At 42.6% G+C, this 21,805-nt stretch overlaps 1 protein-coding gene across 4 annotated transcripts in view; it reads right to left on the bottom strand.

Moving 5' to 3' along the window:
- Positions 1–8,587, bottom strand: part of ADGRL1 (adhesion G protein-coupled receptor L1) — a 171,213-nt gene extending 162,626 nt beyond the window's left edge. For 3 of the 4 annotated variants that reach the window (XM_083351757.1, XM_083351761.1, XM_083351760.1), the window contains exon 1: positions 8,524–8,587. The gene's annotated coding sequence lies outside the window, so the exon portion shown is untranslated. Of the gene's footprint in view, positions 1–7,875; positions 7,972–8,523 lie in introns of those variants that run through there. The other variant, XM_083351759.1, reaches the window with a different exon arrangement.
- Between the last annotated feature and the right edge of the window lie 13,218 nt (positions 8,588–21,805).

The following is a 21,805-nucleotide window of genomic DNA, read 5'->3' as shown; positions in this document are numbered from 1 at the left end:
TGTGCTGCACCAGGTGTGCTTCTAAACACCAGACAAGAAGCCATTTTAATTTGGCATGCATGATAATCAATACATGCAAATGAACACTTATATGTTTCTTTTCTTCTCCTTCTTGGTATAACAACCATCCTCTTATTAAAGAATAATCTTTTGACTTGAAATAATTATCTGGTTTGCCTGAAGAAATGCATGGAAAGTGTAGAATAGGTGTAGTTAACTAGATAATGTAAATGTGTCAGCAATTCCAAATGAGGTATATGACTTACAAAGGATAATAAAGGGTGTTTTTATATACATAATCCAAAAAGAGGGTATTGTGATTCCACTCTATATAAGTCTGTGTTGATGTGGCAAAAGTTAGTTTCATCATAAGGCTAAATTCCTATCAAGGCCTTATTAAGATGAATGATCTTGTAATCGAGATAGATATTGCATTAGAAGTACCAATATGGCAAAATGCAAACATTAAATTGAAAAAAATCATTGATTGGTGGCATATCCAGTGGAGATGCAGATGAGCCACAGAAGGGTGGCTGAGGACATTGGATTACAACTCCTAGCAGCACCAACCAGCTGATAGGCTAGTGTAGGGGTGTCAAACTCAATTTCATTTAGGGCTGCATCAGCATTGCGGTTGCCCTCAGGGGGCCGGGTGGGTATGGCCTGGGTGGGCATGGCTAGAGTGCGTATGGCCTACTGGGTGGGCATGGCCAGCTCTACATCGTTTGCATCAAGAGTGCCTATGAGGGCCTGGGCAGGAGTGGGACAGATCTGAGGGTCTCTGGCAGAAGGAGGGTCTCTGGGCCAGGGCCAAGGCAGTGGGGGCCGTTCCCTCACTGTTTCCAGGATGGCTTCGCGGGCCACATGAAACCACTTCGCGGGCCGGATCTGGCCACCGGGCCTTGTGTTTGACATGTCTGGGAAAGTGGTAGTAGATATCATGGATGGAAGGTTATTATATTAGAAGTGATTGCGGAGGAAAGTTCTGATGCCATCAAAGCCAATTGTATAAGTGTTCCCACTTTCCTAATCTGCAAGATTTTAAGAGGGCACCTCCAAGGTTTGAAGAAGCAGAAGGCTAGGGATAGGGCTAGAGAAGATTAAAGGCAGCAAGCACAGAAGAGATGTAGGCTTTCAGGATAAAGCCTGAATTTTCATGGATCAGCCACAAAGAGGGACAACTTAGTTCATACATAGGTAACAACATTTCAAAGATGTGAAATGAGAACAAATATAAGAGACTTTTCAATGGACAGAAATTCATTGTACAGGCATACCTTGTTTTATTGCACTTTGCTTTATTACACTGCACAGAGATTTTATTTTTTTACAAGGCCCCCACTAGCAAAAAGATTATGATTTGCTGAAGACTCGGATGATTAGCATTTTTAGCAATAAAATATTTTTAATTAAAAGTGTACACATTATTTTTTAAAAAGCATGATGCTATTGCACGCTTAATAGACTATAGTATAGTGTAAACATAACTTTTATACGCATTGGGAAACCAAAAGGTTTGTGTGACTCGCTTTATTGTCATATTCAGTTTATTGCAGTGATCTGGAATATCTCAAAGTTATGCCTGTAATGCTTTATAGTACTTAGAACTATTACTACAAATAACACAATGGTCAAAGGGGCATGTCAAGATGCCAAAATTCTATGGTTGGATGATTTATGACACCACCTCAGAGTATGCCTGAAATTTAGGCAGCCTTGGTTCTAATCAACTTTCTAGATAATTTAGTAGTCCCTTAGGAGGGCCTGAATATCAATCAGGGAAGAATTATACTCTATGAAAAGTAAAAATCCTCCATGGAAATTTGACACTGCCTAATCGTGCATTTATAGTGAAAGGTGATAGCTTTTGCACTCAAGGAAACTTACGGCTGAATGCTGGAAAAGAAAAACAGCATGAGGTTTGAGAAGGTCCTGGGCAAAAGAAGCCCCCAGACAAACCCTCTCTCCTATCAGAAACAGCTAACCTGGTTTCCCTGGCTTAGTAATAAGCAACTCATAGGCAGCATTAGCTATGAAGAGACAGTGATACCTAAATAGTGAGTTTAACCACCATTTCCCATACTGCCTTCACGGCAGTACCTCTATGGGTATTGTTGGAAATCAAAACAATGGATCCTGGCCATTTTTGAGATACCGTATTTTCTGGCGTATAAGACTGGGCGTATAAGACTTTTTGAGATGATTTTCAAGATTTTTCGTCTTATACACCGGAAAATCAGCAAGACCGGGAAGGCACGCCCTCCCCTCTCACTGTGGAGGAAGCGGGGCCATCCGGCAGGAGCCGGCAGGGCAGTCCTGCACACGCGCGCACTCCCCGGCTGCTAAGGAGCGCTCCTTAGCAGCCGGGGAGTGCATGCGTGTGCAGGACTGCCCTGCCGGCTCCCGCCCGACGCCGGAGCCGATGCTGCTTCAAGAGGAAAGAGGGTGAGGCGCCTGCCATGGCTCCCCGAGGACTCCTTAGGAGCCGGGGAGCGCGCGCGTGCACAGGACTGCCCTGCCGGCTCCCGCCAGATGCCAGCCTGCCCCGCTTCCTCCACAGTGAGAGGGGAGGGCGTGCCTTCCCGGGCTCGCTGACTTGCAGCCAAGCTGGAGCCGAAAGGGGCTTTTCCTTCCACCCACCCTTTGGAATAGACGCAAGAGCTCCCGGGGTCTGGCGTTTGCAAGGGGGAGGGGAAGGGGCTGAGAGGCTCTTGGGGGTGGGAAGGGAGAGTCAAGTTGGAGGGGGGACTGGACTAAGGAGGCTTGAAGTTGCTTTGCAAGAACGGGGGCGCTCGATTGATTTATGTACTATTTTCCGGCGTATAACACGACCCCCCAACTTTTGAGATGATTTTCATGGGTTAAAAAGTTGTCTTATACACCGGAAAATACGGTAGTTTTGCAAAATTTCAATGTTGGTTCTTCCAGATTTATTTGTTTGCATACCACCTTTATTCAATTTTACAAATAACTCAAGGTGGCAAACATATCCAATACACCATCTTCCTCCTATTTTCACCACAACAACAACCTTGTGGGGTGGGGTGGGCTGAGAGAGAATGAATGGCCCAAGGTCATCCAGCTGGCTTTCAGAAAACTAGAACTCAGAATCTCCTGCTTTCTAGCCTGATGCCTCAACCACTAGACCAAATTGGGGGTCTAGCAGTTCTAATAATGGCTCCATTAAAGGACTCTGGTATGGGAGACAGGCAGAAGGAGTTTGTTCATTAACATAATGCTTGAAGTTGCAATGGAAAAGAATACGAGAATACGCTTCACCCAGAGTTCAGCTGACTGCCCTTCCCTAATCATCCTCAACATATTGCTTAAAATCCTTACAGAGTTGCTAAGATTGGCCACCCCAGCCAAAGAAGATAATATAACAAAAGGGAAAGTACGTGTTCATGTGAGAATACACAGGCATACTTATGTATGAGAAAATAGGGTTGCATTCACCATATAGGGATAGATGGATGCTCAGAGCACAAATGACAGAACACTAATATATTCAGCACTACACAGGGAGCCTCTAGGGAAATATCCCCTTCTCTCAAAGAAGGAACAGGTAACACAGCTTGATACCTACCCATTTCCTGACTTCTTAAATACAGCAATTTTTAAAGAACTGTATATACTGTATAAACTAAGAGGACACTGACACTCTCTCTACCATACATAGAGAGTAAATACATTTTAAAATGTTCTCCCTTCCCCCCCCCCCAGGCAAAACTAGTGGTTAGCTTGCACACAAATTCTTAGGTACACAACTGCCTTCCCATCTCTTTTGGAAAATCAAGACTTTTTAACTCCAACAAAGCACGCAATAATGGCCAAATTCTGTTGAAATTTGGATCCCAAATTATAAGGGTTTTTTTCCAGTCGTTAGTGGTTCTGGGTGCAAAGGGACATGGATACCGACATCTAAGACCCCCTTGAGCTTAGAAGCTGTGGAGAAGTCTAAGGCAAGGTTGCAGCTATGCTGAGAAATGTTGATTTAGATTTGATTGAAAAGCTCTCTGCTCAGAGGCATTTTTTCTGCTGCTGCTGGTCAATTTCAGAAGATGGGGTTCTTTTAAAAGAAAGGCTCATATAAGTTAAGAATCTGCCACAGAATGTGCATGTACCACAAGAGCAGTAGGACAAATGTGTTTGGCAAAAGGCTGCATACCTCCAACTGGTGTTAAGCAGCATAGCGCCCCTGCATTCAAAGAAAATAATGCCAATTTACATCCACCAGGAAATCCATCTTTATTGATTCATGGAAAATGAAATCAAGCAGGGGTCTTGATCTACTTGCACAAAAATCCTAAGAATTGCTTCCAAAACTCCTAAGCTTGCTTATGCCATAAATGTTCCATAGGTGTAACAAATCTGGAGGTCCCAGAAAGGCAGGAGATGCACTTTTTGGAGGAAGAGGTCATATCAGCTAGATCTCCCATGTCTCACTTCAGGAATGTATGCATTCAACATATCCCTGAGTTGGAAAAACTCACTGTCATGGAGAAACCCAATGAAAAAGACAAGAGACAGCAACACAAAACAATAATTCTTACTTTAAGATTCAGATATTTATTTTGCTAATAATTTGGAACATAGCAAACATAATATCACAGTATCACTTAATTAATAACCCATTGCAATGAGCTCCAGTGACATAGCAGTTCCAATAAGTTCCAATCAGCTATAGGCCAGTGGCCATGACCTGATCTTGAGCTAATCTTTTATACCCTTTTCCTAACGGCCACCCACAGATGGACATTATCTTGCAACATTTACAAAATCAGTTCCTTGTTCTTTCTTGTTGACCATTACTTTCCACATACATCCGTGTACATCTGAAACCTCCATCCATCTGCTACTTTCAGTTCCCTATTTCCCACAGTTACAATGTTCTTGTTCCAAATATGCTTATAAAACTATCTATACTTTGCAAATTCATATTGCACAAATTGCAACAGCTCAGCAGATTACAAATACGGTATTTCTCTTGCATTATGTAATCATCCTAGTTAGAGACTTTTTGGTTCAGGTCTTCTCTGTGGGTCTTCTTTATGTTATTTAGGCCTTATCAAATCTAATGAATTGATGGGCTATATTTTCTGTCTCCCACATCACTATTCAAATGAAGAAAATGAAAATGCAGGTCCTACAATTTGAGGTAACAGATTCTGCTCTCAGCATTGTATGGTACTGGAATGGAACAATGAGTTAATTAACTTGAGGAAAGAATGGCTGTATCCTTTAGCTCAGGGGTGTCAAATTTGCAACATCACGTGACCTGTCAAGACATATTACAATTTTTTCCCCATTGCTGGAGCTGGGGTGGGCGCGGTTTCGGCACAACGCATCCAGCCCGTGGGCCAGCAGTTTGTCAGCACTGCTTTTGGCTGGTGCAAACATAGCCAGAGAATCCCAATCCCACATTGGGGATTGGGGTTTACCTGCGGTTTACCTGACCCATAAGCAAGCTTAACATGAAAGATTGTATGTTCTTGCAACAAAATTCTACGGAATTCATGGTTGTAATTAATGAACACTGTTTGACCAGTGTAACATTAATTCTGAACAACCTCAGCTGTGTGAAACACATCCAATTTATAGAGAAGAACGTCCAGGAAGAACTGCCTGGGCACCCAGTTATTAAACTGAACAGTGGATCCAAAGGCAACAGTGTTCATTAGCAGTAGATTCAATAGTAATGGATGCCAGGTTTCCCCCCCCCCAAAAAAAATCTTCCTAATCCTATTAAACATGATATTCCTGCCTCAGCACTGAGACTCTAAACCATTATTATTCTTGTTCTAGAAAAAAGGAATAGGTTTAAATTCTCATTGTTTATAGTATATACTGCCTTTGGTATTGCTGCTGCAGATCTTCTATGAAACTGTTAAAGCTACACTTGCTTTGCTTTGCTACACTCTGCCTTCTCCTCCCCCCTACCTTGCAAAAATGCTCCAACAGGAATGGACTGGTGCCCCACTTTTCCACGCAACGCTCCCTTCAGGCACAGATGGGTGGGTACTGGGTACAATCTGATATATCAAAAAGGTGATAACGAGGCTCTACATTATCTTCCAAGATAATGAGTCTTCCAAGTAATAGGAGGCAAGCATGGGCATAAGGGTTAGACTGGACAGGTATAGGGGAGAAGGGAGCTTCATTCAGGGCAGAATGAAGATATTTAACAGAAGATATTCTTCTTATCCCTTTATCTTATTTCCCCAACTTGGAAATTTCAGAAAAGGCCAGCTTCTGCTTCCTGGTGCCAACTTTCCCTTTGAACAATCCTTGTGGGCTGCCGATATTCCCCAAAGATCTATTGCTTGACACCTTTCAGTTTCCTCACCTTTGCCAAGCAAGCCAAGTCAATGCTGAGAAAGGACATTTATGGTTCACAAGTGTTGGTGGTGGGGGGAAAGGTAGACTATTCAATTGCCACTGAAAGCAGAAAGCTACCACAGGAAATTCGGGAATGGGGGAGAGGTTTATTCATAATAAATTTGGAGAGGGAGGCAAAGAAAGCATGATTTCTAACCATTTCTTTTTCTGAGCTTCTGTTTCCCCTTTATCTACATCTTTTTTGGGGGGGTTTAGTTTATTGACATTTGTATTCACCCTTACCAATCATTCTAGCTAGTCCCTCCCAAACACAGAAACACACACAGCCCCTTTTCCCAGTCATTTCATTTCCCAACACTTCAAAACATTAATAATTACAATTCGACAGCCTCTATATTCACCAAATTAGGGAAGATCTCAGGACACAGTAAAACTGAATCTACTCTCCTCCTTCCGTCTCTCAGCCCTGTGAAGAATTTTAAATCAAACTGTGTTGCAGCAATCAATCTACCATCTCTGTCAACCTAATTTTGGGAATGATAGGGGAAGGGGGGGCAGAGATAATTTGATCCCATCTCCACTCCCATCCTAAAATCAGCGCAAGTCTAATAATCATGGTTGTCAGCTAATTGAAGGGGGGGGAAGGGGGAAAAATAGACTTGAGCGGATGCAATAATTTTAATCCAAGTTTCTTCCAGATAGCCCACCTGCCCCCCCCCCCAAATTCTTTGCCAGCCTTTCTTTCTTATGGGGCAGAGAGAATCAGGAGATATTATGCAAGATACCAAAATATGTGTGTGTGTGTGTGTGTGCGTGCGCAAGCGTGTGGCATTCACATCCACCATTCACTGAAAACCTTTCTGTGGACAGATCAAGATCAGGCACCACTGCTACAGAATTAGATTCACAGCCATATTTTCAGTTCAGGGACCCTTTGGCGGCCATAGGGGGGCTGCTTAGGGAAGGCCTGGCCTGAGGTGAAGTAAGGGCCACACATTCACTTACCCCTAGAGCAACGCATTGAGGGTGGGGTAGGCACTGAGGGGAGTGAATGGCACAGCTCCAGAGCCATCACAACAAACCCATGAGCCCCCCCAATTAACATTCCCAATTAACCATTCTGCCTGCATCCTTCTCCTCCCCCCATCTTGGAACTGTACGTGTGGGGAGGGGGGAGATTTGCGCGCGTGTGTACGCCCGCCACCTCCTCTTCCTTTAAAACCCGGTTGTTGCATACAGACACGTATCAGAGAAATTTTTTTGGGGGGGGGAGGGAGGGTAATTACAAGAAACGGAGCGTTGCCGCGATACTTAACCAGGTTCCGGGTCTCTTTCCCACCCCCTGCAGCAAAACAAGCCCGGAGACGGGCTGCGGGGAAGAGAAGAATAAACCTGGAGAAAAGATCGCCAGAAACTGCCCTACCCTCCTCCTCTTTGTGCATTACGGTATTTTGACGGCAATTTCCTTTCCTCTCTCCCCCCCCCCCCCCCGCCTAACATATATACAAAATCGAGGGGGAGGAAATACCGCAGTACCGGCGACGAGGAGCAGGGTAATTTTTTTTGCAGAGGGCTTTGTCTTGGGCATCACAGAAACCGAAACGGAGGATAGGCGGCCGCCTCACCCGCAGGCGAAAAGGACCCTCGCTTGCAAAAAGAAACCCTGACTAGATCGCAGCAAACCTCCAGAGAAAATGAAATGGGGGGGGGGGGAAGAAGTAGAGGGAAGGAGGGAGGAAATGGTCCCTTCCTCCCAGCCTCCCAGTTCAGTCAGCAACACCCCCCCCCTCCCCCGTTCAAGTCTCACGGCGCAAAGCAAGCCAGCTCGTGAGAGACGCTTATCAAACATCGGGTCCAGCAGTAGCCAAAGGGGAGGGTGGGGGGCAGAGAGAGCCAGAAGAAAGCTCAGGTAATGATGACGGTGATAATATCCCATTTTCTCCCTCATAATAACAATCACCACCACCACCACCATCATCATCTTGCCAAAAACTACCAGCGCCCTCTTGCAAATCGACTCGCCATCCATCCGATTTCTCCAGATGTTCGAGGCCAACAGAGTCACTGATGAATGAAGGGAGAGGTACAATTCGGCAGCGCAATTTCCACCAACACACCAACCCCGCGCGTACCACCACCACCACCCCCTCCCCACCCGCGAAAGCAAGCCTCGCTTCTCCTTACCTTCTGCGATCCAGTCCTCTCGGGTTCCTCCATTCAGAGATCTCTAATCCATCCTGCCGCCGGAATGGCAGGGCTCGAGCCCCCGCAGATATTAGGAAACACGAGGCAATCGGATGCGTGATCTCGATCTTCTTCCGATCGCTCCCCCTTGGGGCGTCAATTTCAGAGAAAGGGGGGGGGGAGGGCGAGAGCACACACACACACACACACACACACACACACACACACACACACACACAGAGATAACAACGCGTCCGGATTTCGGGTTGCTTTTGCCCCTGGTGGGCCGTCGAGTTAAATGGGGCGGGCAAGAAAGAAAGAGAAGGGGGGGGCGTCTCTTATCAATCGACTATGTCCCTGTTATGATTATTTTTGTTGTTTTTGTTTGCAGCCGCCCCCTCGGAAAATAGCAGATGGGAGGAAGGAGGGAGAGAAGAAGGACCAAATCAAAGCCCTCCTTCCTCCGAAGAGATGTCAATGACGGACGCCTCCACAAGGCGATGCCCCTCGCCTAGCTTTGCCAAAGGAAACCTTGAAATATAGCCATCCGTACGAAGCAGTCTGGGCATTTTGGAGTCGGTGGAGGCGAGCGAACCAAGATCCACCCCCCTATCACACATACACACGCGCGCGCGCGAGCGAGCGAGCGACGGCGGCGGGGTGGGGGCTCTGTCTGCCTGCTCTGCCCGTCTCTCCTCCGCCACAGCGCACACAAACAAGCACGCGCGCGCTCCCCACGAGCACCCACCGCGAAGAGATCGGAGGCGGCGGAGGAGGGGGGGGAGGCTTGGGGCTCTAGGCGGCCGGGTGTAGCTCTGGCCTCACCACCGATAGCTTCCGAGCAGCTTTCTCCCTCCTCCCCCCCCCCGCGTCTCCCGGTGGACTGAGGGCTCCAGCTGCCCCGCTGCCTTCCCCGAGGCAAAACACTCTTCCCCCTTTCTCCTTTTGCGGTGGACGCCCCCTCCCGGCGGACCCGCTCGGGCAAGGCGAGAGGGGGAAGTAGATGCAAAAGGAAGGCGACTGAAGGGGGAAAGAAAGGGGGAAGGGGGGGGCTAGGCCGGAGGCGATCGGCGGCCGCGAGCGCGCGAATCCCTCACGAGCCCCTGCGCGAGACCCTCAGCCACAGAGCCCGGGACTACTAGCCGGCGCGCGGAGGGGGGGGGGGTGCTTGACGAAGAAGCGTAATGCTTGCTTTGCTCCCTAAGGACCGGGAGGCAACGGCAAGCCAGCCGATGCTATATTCAGGGCTGGGAGGGAAGGCGGGAGGGAAAAATCGGAGCGGATTCCAGAAGTGACGGATACACCTGGGAGGCGTTCAACAATACATCTCACACGTAAGGGAGAAAATCCGGAACGGAGTTTTTTGAAAGGGAGCGGGCAAGAGAGAACTTTAGTCTGGAAAGAAGGAATACCTTGGATGGATCTGCAAACGTGTAAGGAAGCTTGATGGAAGAATTTGAATAAATTGGGTAGCAGGGGAATTATTTCAGGATGAAGCCGCAGACGATATTATTTATTTATTTATTTATTTATTTAATTTCTATACCGCCCTTCTCCCGAAGGACTCAGGGCGGTGTACAGGGCAATAAAATGCAATAAAAATACAATATACAAAAGTTAAGATAAGAATTAAATAGAAAAGCCCAATTGCAATAAAATTAATTAAAATTACAATTACAATTAAAATTATTAAGCAGGACTTCATATAAGGTCCTGGAGAATTAATAACAAAGGCAGGAAGTACTGCAGTATAAAACATCAGGCATTATGGTATCGTGAAGAAAAAGGTGCGCAGGTTTGAGGGGACTTATAGGAAACTTTTTTTTCCATGTAGTCTTCCCAAATGGCTGCTTTCCAGATTTGCTTAATTTCCAAATGTTTGGGTTGGGGAGTTTCCAGCCCCTCCAGAATTATGAAAAATGGGAAGAAGCAGGGAGATCTTGTAAATGCTCACAAGGAATAGGTCACACCTGACTACTCTTAGAAGGCATTCCAGAGTTTGGTTAAAAAAAAAATCAAGATGGTGCCTTCGATGGGGCAAAGCTTGACTCATTTTTGTATGTGTGTCACAGGCAAAGTTTTCATTGGATCCTCACGCCATCTTGACTGCTTTGACTATACCAGGGGTAGGCAACCTCGGCTCTTTTATGACTCATGGACTTCAACTCCCAGAATTCCTGAGCCAGCCATGCTGAGGGGAAAGGGAGGTTTCCAAGCTGAGCCATGGCTGGCTCAGGAATTCTGGGAGTTGAAGTCCATGAGTCATAAAAGAGCCGAGGTTGCCTACCCCTGGAGTCCCTGGACTATACAGATTCCCTTGTTGGAGAATCTAGTTAGGCATTTTTGATGTATCCAGCAAGGAACTCCAGAGTGGATTGCAGGCCCAAATCTGAGTGTTTACATTTCAATGTTGCATGGTAACAACTTTGGTTGATTAGGGTTGCTGAAGGAGTAAAAAAACCAAACAAAACTTTCAAAACAAAACTTGTACGCCCCAAGTTGTCGCCACTACCAGCCACCTTTATCTATCGTTTTCTATTTACCTCTGATGAGGCGGGTGATTATGTGTCCATGATGCCCATTATCCTTATAAAGAGGATTTTGAAGATTTAGAATCAGTTCCCAATTCCAGCATCAACGGGGAGAATTGAAAGAGTAAAACAAATGCCCGAACCAAGATCTCTAAACTAACGATTCCTGAATTCAAGTAAGTCTTTATAGCTTTCTTAAGGCATTTATAGATGCTGGCTTACAATTTAAATTGGCATTTGTATTTTCAGATGGAAACTAGGTATACGTAATCACAAAAGTTGACCCATACCAGCCTCAATTTTATTAATTGTGTATTTATCAGTATGCATGTAACCAGAAAATCTAGCCCATGCGATCAAAAATAAGATGATTGGCAGGTGACTACTGGTCAGCATTTGTTATACAACTATACAAAGATTATTTGAACCTTCTTTAAGGGGGGGGGGAATATTGTAGTTTGTCCCCAATGTTGTTCAAGCAGATTGTGTCATCAGCATTCTGTAAATTAGGTTTTGGGGAATTTTTACCCTTCATTGCACAACTTTATATATAAACCAAGCAATCCAGTTGGTGTGTTTATTACATCGCATACACTTCAAACCCAGAAACTTGAATTATCTTAAGAAAAACATACGTTTGTCCTATATAAGCACAAATATTGTGGTTAACAGTGTTAGCGAGCAGAACTATCCAGTTTTTAGTGATGCTGACAGTACTGACTTGTGAAAGACTAAATTCCTTAATCTCGATAGGTACATGGTGGGCTAGTGTAACATCTGGAAGTTTAGGATAATGCAAATGCATGTAGACACATTTTGCAGGTCATTCCTGGAACAAAGCAGATTCGATTCCTGAACAGAGGAAAACTCCTGGACCTTGGGGCAGAATAGACGCGAGGCATACTGTACTGAAAGCTTGAGGTTTGGTGTGGCATTGCCAGGTGAAAAGGATCCAACAGCAGGTGTTGGAAGACTTCTGCCAAAAAGGTCTTGTAAGACAAGAGGGAATGGCATTAAACTAGATGTCTCCATGATCTGACCTGATGGCTCTATGGTCTGATCTGGTAGGTGGCAGTTTCCTATATATTTTTTTGAAGATATTGACATTTTCAAGTCATAGTATTAGAAATTCACTAGCCATGTGTCAAAACACACATACCTGATTAATTCAAACCATACAAATGAAGGTATATCAAAAGCAATTGGAAGAAATAAACAAATCCAGAGACGTTTGCAGGTGGAGCAATAATTTCAGTGAGATCAGTTCATTAAATAGGGGTAAAATCAAGCCTTCATCTGTATTTCAGGGACAGTCTTCGGAGAAGGGCAGGATATAAATGGGATAAAAAAAACTGCAGCTAATCAAAAACTCCCACCAGCCCTCTTCAAATATGTCTAAGACAGGGGTGTCAAACTCAATTTCATTGAGGGCCGCATCAGCATTGCGGTTGCCCTAAAGGGGTGGGTGTGGCCTGGGTGGGCGTGGCCTACTGGGTGGGCATGGCTAGAGTGCATATGGCCTACTGGGTGGGCATGGCCAGCTCTACATCGTTGGCATCAAGGGTGCCTATGGGGGCCTGGGCAGGAGTGGGACAGATCTGGGGGTCTCTGGCAGGAGGAGGGTCTCTGGGCCAGGGCCAAGGCAGTGGGGGCCGTTCCCTCACTGTTTCCAGGATGGCTTCGCGGGCCGCGTGAAACCACTTCGCGGGCCGGATCCGGCCCCCGGGCCTTGTGTTTGACATGTCTGGTCTAAGATGAAGGATGCTGGGAGGTATAGTTTAGCTGCTTCTGGAAAGTTATCTCTGTTCTGTTGAATGGCTCATATAAAATAAGTCTTGTGATAGAATTGTGTTAAATTGTATCTTCCATTATTATACACCAAATTAAAAACACAGGCACAACTTACCAACCCCGTGGTTTACTTCAAAATGGTTTACTGAATTCATTGCTTGAGTTTGCACAGAACGCCAAACGACAGCCTTATCCTAAGATCTATAAAATGGGAATAAAATTATGCCAATGTGCAGAAGTGTTTTATAAATTTTAAATTTATAAATTATAAATTTCCCTTCGTCCTGTGCGCTCCCACAGGGAGGGCCTCCTCAGGGTACCGCCGGTCAAGGATTGCCGCCGGGCGATGCCCAGGGGGAGGGCGTTCTCTGTGGGCGCGCCTGCCCTATGGAATCAACTGCCAACGGAACTCCGGACTGCCCCCGACCTTCGTTCATTTCGCCGGGACCTAAAAACCTGGCTCTTTGAGCTATCTGGTCAGGACTGAGGGGTTTAATGTTTTTAAATTGTGATTTAATTTTTGTGGCTAGACTTAATTTAATTTATTTTAATTTTATATTGGATTGTTTTTAAATTTTGCCTTGTAAACCGCCCTGAGTCCTTTGGGAATAGGGCGGTATATAAACCAAATAAATAAATAAATAAATAAATAAATAAATAAATAAATAAATAAATAAATAAATAAATAGAGATGGGATTTAAGGCCACCCTCTCAATACAGCAGCTAGAAAATAAAACACTCTAATAACCCTGGTATACTGAATTATTTAAAATAGACACTGCATATGAATTCATGCAACACAGACTTTAAGATCATGGCACCTTTAGTGCCATCTGGTGTGCATTGTTGATCCCAATTGACAAGATAAGAGGGGTCCTCTGCTTCTAAAACCTCTATGAACAAGAGTTGCAACCTCTAATGTGTGATGTGAGGATAGTATCTGCTGTTATACATTGCTACTCTCATGGTAAAACTAAGAAATACTGTGATTTTCACTGAAGCTGCATTTAAAAAAAACTCCAGTTCCATTAGCTTTTGTTGCAGAACACGCTGCAACAGAAACTACCTAGCCACATTTTAGAATTCTGTGTTGTGCAGTTCTAGCCATGTGGCTGGTTAGTTATGCAGTGGTTGGTAATCCTTTGTATTTGAGGAAGCTGCAAATTACTCAGTATGCTGTGATAATAAAATAGGGTTAAATAAACCATGATTAGGTTAGGTATGGGTAAGCATGTTGGATGGACACAATGATAGATCGGGGAAATTATCTGTTATATCTAAAGTTACTTGCCTGGCAGAGATTTTTTTCTCAGCTCTGCTGTCTAAGATTTGTTTTTTTCTTTTATTCTAGAAATTTTGAGGACAATTCATGAACAAATGAAGTCACTGATCTCTAGTCCCTCACATAGATCTGCTATTGAATATGTCTGCACACAATCCTAACTCTGAATCCCAGATTCACAGAATACATTTGAGCCATAAATCATGCAAACTGTGCTAAATTCACACAATATCTTTAGGCTACAATATGGTCTGCTAGCTTGTTGTTCCATGTCTTGTAAACCCAGCCAATGGTAGGTTAAGGACTTAAAATTATTTTGGTTGGAACAAATAGTGTAAAGAGAATTATCAAAATAATTTGCTGATCCTCTGCATGTGTATGTTAAATAAATGGTGCATCCAATACAATGGGATAAAGAACGTACTTCTTCCAGAAGTTAATAGTTCCATTATACAGACTGGGATTCACAGGAATTGTTATCTAGAGCAAGGCCACAGCTTCCCTTTTGTTATGCTGTATAGATTTAGAAAGCCAGGAAGAGAAAAGTAAAGTAAGCAACCAATTTATTTCTTTGTCCACAAACCCTCACAAAAACTGATTATCTTCTCCATTGTTATACATATCCTAATTAAAACATATTAATGAAGCAGTGCAATAAATAACAATGTAATACAGAGGTAAACAATACAAAATCAAACATAGTATTTAGTAAACTTAAATCTTCACATGAAACCAAAAGACCCTAAAAAGAAATGTAGCCATTTTCTTAACCATCCTGGATACTCAATCGGGGGAAAAAAACAATTTTCTGAAGTGGAGACCAATTTATATGGGACTTCAATCTATTTTGAAAGTATGTTTTGAATAAATGGACAATCAAATGGAGTTATATGGGAGATCTTCTACCTACTTCACATTATAGTGGTTAAAAATATAAGTGATAAAGAACTGTGAAATATCTCTTCTGAGGTATAGCTGTTGTACACAAGTTTCATGAGTGAGATGTGTCTAATAAAGAAAGCTATACTTCAGTCTCTAGTTTTTTATCTTTTATCAAAAGCTTATCTTTGTCTCCTTTAAGGAAAACAAATCATCCCGTAAGGACACGTCTCTGATTCTCTATGTGAATTGTATCTGTTTGTACATTATCTCATTTGGAGAACTATGACTTAGAAAAACTACATTTTAAGTAGGTTTTAGAATTTTGCCAACCTGGAATTATTTGCTTGACAGATATAAATCTGCTCCATGTAGTGTAGTTTAGATAATGTACATTCATGCAGGAACTTGTTTGCTCTTAAACCAGGGGTCCCCAACCCCCCTGGTCTATGGACCAGTACCAGGCCACAGCATGCCAGGAACCAGTCCCTGCAAACAAGCAAAGCCCCATCTGTGTATGCAGGCAGCACACAAAAACTATGCACCCTCCAATCTGTGGAAAAACCTTTCTCCACGGAACCCTTCTCTGGTGCCCAAAAGGTTGGTGACCTCTGCCTTAGACAGAGTCCACTCCTCTTGTGGACAGAGAGAAGCGATAGAATAACTCTTTAGACGTAGGCATGTCAAACTCGCAATGCCATGTGATGTCATGACATATCAGGACTTTCCCCCCATTGCCAGCAATGGGGTGGGCATGGTTTCAGTGTGACACATCCAGCCCATGGGCCGGCAGTTTGACATGCCTGCTCTAGACAAACAAGCCTGGAATATTGCTATCATAATTGTGCTTTCAAACTTGGACGTATTTTCTTAAGGCTATTGAGCACTTTTGTCACTTGACCAAGAGGCAGAATTGAAAAATATTACTATTCCAAGAAACCAAGGATTAACTAGCAGCATGACATTGTACGGGAGAGTCATGTTAGTCTATGTGGCAAATAGCAGTTTTTCTGACTAACACAATTTTATTAAAAGGCATATAAGCTTTCACTGCTGCTTACACTAAAACATGTTAGTCGGAAAAAGTTATTTTCTGATTTTTTTTCTTTTGCTATAATAATTCTCCAAAAAAGAATCCTAATTTGGTTTGTCATTTCATCTACTTTTAAACCTTGGTAACCCCAGACTGGTAGTAATGTACAAGGATATTTCTAATGCTGTACATCAGGGTTGTCAAACTCAAATTTCATTGAGGACCGCATCAGCATTGTGGTTGCCCTCAGGGGGCCAGGTGGGTATGGCCTACTGGGTGGGCGTGGCTAGAGTGTGTATGGCCTACTGGGTGGACATAGCCAGCTCTTCATCGTTGGCATCAAGGGTGCCTATGGGGGCCTGGGCAGGAGTGGGACAGATCTGAGGGTCTCTGGCAGGAGGGGGGGTCTCTGGGCCAGGGCCAAGGCAGTGGGGGCTGTTCCCTGTTTCTAGGATGGCTTCGCAGGCCACATGAAGCCACTTTGCAGGCCGGATCTGGCCCCCGGGCCTTGTGTTTGACATGTCTGCTGTAAACTGAGCGAACTCCTTACTAGCACTGGTGGTGTTACTTAGTTTGGGTAATAAAAGTCTGCAAGAAAGAAAGTTTAGCGAGCACCAAGACACCTCAAAATCTGGAGAAGTTTTTGACAATCTTTCCACTTTGCCTATGCAAAACTGGTTTGTTTTAAGCAGATGTGACTCCTGTCACTGCATAATTTACTCATGAATCCCCTGGGGTCAGGCAACACCTTGGCTCTTTTCTTTTGACTCGTGGACTTCCAACTCCCAGATTTCCTGAGACAGTAAGGTTGCCTACCCCTGGGCCTATGCAAACTCAGCCAGTTATGACTTAACCCACAAAGTAACACTAGGTAAATCAAGACATAGAATAATGTGGGAACCACAGGAGGAGGTTCTTTGGTTGAAGAGCCATGGTGGCACAGTGGTTAGAATGCAGTATTGCAGGCTAACTTTTGCCACAGCCAGGAGTTCAATCCTAACTGGCTCAAAGTTGACTCAACCTTCCATCCCTTCTGTGGTCAGTAAAACAAGGACCCAGATTGTTGGGGGAATATGCTGAGACTATAAACCATTTAGAGAAGGCTGTAAAGCACTATGAAGCGGTATATAAGTCTAAGTGCTATTGCTTTTGCTATTAAATAACTGCCTATATTCCCATTAGTTTAGAGATGCCATACTGTAGAGGCTATATGCACTCATCAACAAAGACGTTTTGAGTCATGATGTGCAAAATGTTATCCATTTGGGTTATTCACATGCCACTTGCCCACCCCCCACTCTGCAGGCTCCCACATGAGGTGGTCACAGAAATGTGTAATGGTCCATGCATTCTTGGAGAAGTTGGGACTAGGATTTACTTGATTAACCCTCATTCCTCCTAGGTTTCTCTGATCTTCTACACAATCACACATGTGCATAAAAGACATTGCATCAAAGCTCTCTTCCTAGGACCGGTAACTTTTTTGTGCAAAAGTAGCAGAGATTTACTTAAGCAATTCAGTTTCCTGCAAAATTAAATATCCATGTATAAAAAAGGTGGTAAATTGGGAATTGCCCACATCGCTGCATTCCACACCAGCCATAGCTTCCAAGCACTCTTCAAGGATAGCTCCACATAGACCTCATTACAGTAGTCCAATGGAGAGATGACCAGGCACAAATAGATATAGTAGACTGCTGTTCTTAAAGCAAATAGAGCAGGGGTCTTCAAACATGGCCCTTTCATGACTTTGTGGACTTCAACTCCCAGAATTCTTCAGCCATTAGAGCAAACAAGTGCTCAATGTTATAAATCCAGAAACACATCACTAGAAGCCAAAATCACAAGACTACATTGGATTTACTTTGGCCATGTCAAACGTGCAAATTCATTGGAGAAGTAAGTGATGCTAGTGGATCAAAAGGCAAAGATCTCGCTCACTTGATATTGGTCAAATATGATACAAAGATGAATACCCCCTTTCTTGACAGGGTAGCATGAGTCAGAAATGACTAAACGTTGAACCATTTTAAAATCTTTAAAACATATGCAAGCCTGAAAACCAAGCTCAAGAGATTCCAACAAGGCAAATTGATAATTCCCAATTTTAACTTATGCTGCATGGTTTTCTATTTTGACCTCTATTGCGTTGTACAATACCCTTAGGAGCCCAACCTGAATTTTTCCTTTATTAAAACTTGCCAAGGTACACTGAGAACATACAGAAACTGATCTTCCAAAATACTTGTCAAGTCAGATTGCCCATAAAGGGGCCAGGATCTTAAAGGGACTAATGTCCAGTCCCTTTTTAAAGACATCTCCCTAACCAGTCCAGCCCACTGATGGATGGCTACAGAAGTTGAGCAGAGGCAACTGGGGGTGCCAAGAGATCGGGGGGGGGGGTAGAAGGAAGGTGGGTTTGTGTTAGAGCAAGAGCCTGAAGCAGCCCAAGGCAAAAATAATGAATTGCTATTCTCCAGAAATAGGACTCACAAATAGTAGTAGTGGAGGAGGAAGAGCTGTAAGGTCCCCGAACCCCGCCAAGCCATCTACATTATTCAAATAAACCACGAATTTTGCTATTTGCCTAGATAAAAGCTGGGTTCTGAATCTCCTAAATAATATTGGGGGCGGGGAATTGGGAAATTTCATCTGGAACTGTAAGTTTGATTAAGACAAATGCAGAATACTCTAAATGCAACCAAAGTTTTAAGTCTTTGAAACATGTTGGAAAACAAGCTGGTCCAAGATTTAATTTATATTTCTTAAGATGCAAGCACCACAGCAGAGAGGAGACTATATTTTCCATGTATTAACTCTTTTGAAAGGAGGACCTTATAAATGGTTGTTCATCAGAATAAGCATGATGTACGTTGTTATCCTAAACCTAGAATGCTGCCCCCCCTTAAAATTCAGATTGTTCCAACTCTACCAACTTTTTGAAAACCCCTTTTAAGATCTTGTTGCTTATCAGTTGAGTCTCTTGAGGTATCCCCCAATTTATGACATTCTAATTTTCTAGTCTTGCTTTCCGTTTTTAACCATGTTCACTGCCCACTTCTTCATGGCAGTAAAACAGAACACTATGTTGCTAGTCCCTGGGCAACATCTATTTAACTTGTATTTTAATCTTTCAAATTTTATGTCATATAATACACCTTTGTATTGCTTCTGACACAATGAACTACCCAGAAATGCTTTGACAAAATGAGGGGCACTATAAATCAAATATTGTTCAAATGGTAAATACTGAAGAACACACCCCAGCTAAGTATCAGGGTTTATTTAATGAGGCAGAATTTATAGGTAGGAAGCTGTCCCAAGGTTTCTTGGTAAAAAAAAATCATTATCAGGAGTTTGAAACAACTGTATCTGTGACGACATGCATTTGTCAGGCAAAAGGTAGATTTATTCAGTAGAAAAAGATGTTATCACAAATCCCAAAGTTGTAGGAAAATTAGGGCCACAATTTATACTAGGACAGCACCAAATGGCAAGCAAAATCATTTAATGGGAATTGAAAATTAGGAGCCAGATGCATGCACCCTTCGTTGTATGAATAGGAGTATTAAAGTTATCTTTTGCTTGTCAGAAATAGAAACCAAATGTATGCTTCTGTTCTGAGGATTATTAAATAGGAGAAAGGACTATCAAGTGAGAGAGTGTATATGTGTGTGTGCGTATTATATTCACTGCCTTATAGAAAAGTGGCATGTCTAAATAAATCTTAAGCAGTTTCAACTAACAAAACTATTAAAATAGCCACTATAAGTCCCAGAGACCTTCACATTAATAGTCTGCCAAAGCCACAAAATAATTTGGAAAAGCCTTGTCTTTTCTCTACCCAAGAAGGTATACATGTAAGAACGTTAACAACAAAAAAAAGTTTTATCAGAAATCTGTATGGATTTAAAAGATTTTATTTTGTCAGGGAAAAACCTAAAAGTAGATGAACTGAATCAGGGGATTAAGGGTTTATTCCTATGTATAAATATCTCAACAAATGTTAGGTAATTATGCTTAGAAATAAATATTAGAGGGGCATCTGATCCCCCATATTGGCTGTTGCTGGGCAGAAAACAATTATGAAATTAAATACCAATTATTTTGGAGTCTTTTGAATGTTTTTTGAAGGCTGACATAGCGTATACTGAACATGCTTCTGGACTTGGATAGTGTTTTTGCTGGAGCAGTAAAATATTGGATTAAGGGCTCTTAAAAAAAAGGCAAGGCAGCCATTTAACTTGTAAGCAACCTTTTATGAAATATATAATCTTTCAACTAGAAAAACAGTCCAAATTTTTCTTTAAAGCCCAACAAAGCAACTCATTTTAAAAGACCTTTTATAAAACCCCTTGCTGGAGAAAATTAAATACTACTACTAGTAGAGTCCCAGCTACAGGCTTTATTGCTAAAAACAGCTATCTCCCTGCAAAGTTTCTAAATAAGAGCTGAATTATCTATCACCTGCCCCCTTTCCTTAAATTGCTTCTGAATTTAAAAGGTAGATTGCCCCAATAAGGAGGTGCAAGCAGGCCAACTATAATAAATTCCTTTAACTTTTAATTGCTTCAAACTGTATTTTAAGATGTTGCATTTCTTCTCTTCCAGGCTATCATTGCCTAACTTAGAAACCTTAAAGAGGACTTGTGTTCAAATAAACCCAGATAAAGACTTAAGATCAGTTTTGAAATACTATTTTTCCTGTTTTATGTACTGTGTAATTTTAATAGAAGAGGTTAATGTTGCGTATAGAAAAGCCAAGACTTCCAACACCCAGATTTTTTTAAAAACCCTACATCTTTAAAATACCAGCACTAGCCCAACTTAATCGTTAAAAAGGTTTCCTATGTAACTATTTGAAAAAGCCTCATCTTCTCTATCCACCAGACAAATCAAAAATGATCTCAAAATGGAAGGGTAGCAAACTTAGTGTGGGGAGAAAAAACATGGAACTAGGAGTGCATTTTGGCAAAATGAACCTAAAATGGCAATAGGAACTTGGGCCAGAAAATTTCAGGACAATCCGGTTACTTTTATCTCAAGCAAATTTAATTACTGTTTTTAGAAACATTGAAAGGCCTTTGAACAATAGCAAGGCAGCCATTTCCTAACTTGAAGGCAACTCAGAAGATCCACCCCAAATCCTTTTCAAGTTAACAAAGCAGCCAATTTCTCATCTTTTGTGTTTTGCAAAACTATTATTGGTCTAATCCCAACTAGACTTTTCTTGCTGAAGTAACTATCTCATTGCAAAGTTGCTAAATCTTATCACCTTCCCTTCCCAGTTAGAACTTTAATCTAAATACAGAATTCAAACTTTCAAGCAGGGCAGTTGACATAAAATGTAAAATTTCTAGAACCTTAACTTTCAAACTCTTCTGCCTCTTTCCCATAAAATAAATGTTTTCAGCATAACTGAAAAAACCCTATTGTTTTTCCAGTGAAACCCAAATTCTACACAAAACCCAGGTGTGAAAAATGGTTATATCAACTAAATTTGTTTTACCTAGCTAATATTCAGGATAATGTGGTGCATAGAAAGAGACTAGAATTAGTTGAATTTTAGAAGACCTAGAAACCTAGTCTTAATTGAATTTTGAAATAAAACGACATAGAAACCCATTGTTTTTTTAAAATAAAACCCCACATTTGAGTCTAAAAAAAATTCCTGTCACTGGCAACCCCATTTTATAAAAAGCCTTTTCTCCTTCCACTTTTAACTAAGATAAATTCCCACTAATGGAGACCGAGCGTTCGGAAAG

This window comes from Vipera ursinii (assembly GCF_947247035.1).
Source record: "Vipera ursinii genome assembly, chromosome: 2".
NCBI lineage: Eukaryota > Metazoa > Chordata > Lepidosauria > Squamata > Viperidae > Vipera > Vipera ursinii.
The sequence above is the reverse complement of the archived record's forward strand: the minus strand, read 5'-3'. Positions and strand labels throughout refer to the sequence as shown.